Below are 691 nucleotides of genomic sequence, written 5' to 3'. Positions count from 1 at the left end.
ATATATATGTATATGTATATATGTATATATATATATATATATATATATCAGTCTGCGTAATTAACTGTGCAAGCTAATTTCCTTTATTTATACATTTAGACTATATGCTCACTAAATGTTAATATTTAAAAAACACTAATAATTTTAAAACACTGTTAAGCACATCTCAAAATTAATATCCATACTTTACATTATTAAGTGGTGATACCCAAATTCACTTATAGAATTTAAAACAGTTGGTTTTGGTTCTTGATGCTTTATTTGCCATTTGAATATTTAATCATTTTAAATCATAAAATCATTCTACAATGCGGTTTTTTTCCTTTCCCAATAAATAATTTCCCCTATGATTGCACAAAAACAAATATAAATGCTCACAGCTTACAGAATGAACTAACATGGGGGACTTGCCAAATCAGAATCCCCAACTCATTCCAAGCCTCACCATTCAAAATGAAACCGTCAAGCAGGGTTTAAGGTAAACTAAAGGTGATTAATGGAATGGTTAATGCTTCAATGAAGCATTAATTCAAAAAGGATGGGCTGAGTTTCTTAAAGGGGTCATATGATGTTGCTAAAATAAACATTATTTTGTGTATTTGGTGTAATGAAATGTGTTTATGCGGTTTAAGGTTAAAAAAACACATTATTTTCCACATACTGTACATTATTGTTTCTCCTCTATGCCCCA

At 29.1% G+C, this 691-nt stretch overlaps 1 protein-coding gene across 2 annotated transcripts in view; it reads right to left on the bottom strand.

Annotated features, from left to right (window-relative positions):
- The window catches only part of LOC107661387 (heparan-sulfate 6-O-sulfotransferase 2-like), a 5,357-nt gene that overhangs the window by 2,715 nt on the left and 1,951 nt on the right, over window positions 1-691 (bottom strand). The window lies entirely within an intron of this gene.

Source organism: Sinocyclocheilus anshuiensis, unplaced genomic scaffold (assembly GCF_001515605.1).
Source record: "Sinocyclocheilus anshuiensis isolate Anshui unplaced genomic scaffold, SAMN03320099.WGS_v1.1 scaffold635, whole genome shotgun sequence".
Classification (NCBI taxonomy): Eukaryota; Metazoa; Chordata; class Actinopteri; order Cypriniformes; family Cyprinidae; genus Sinocyclocheilus; species Sinocyclocheilus anshuiensis.
This window is presented reverse-complemented; position numbering and strand designations above follow the sequence as displayed.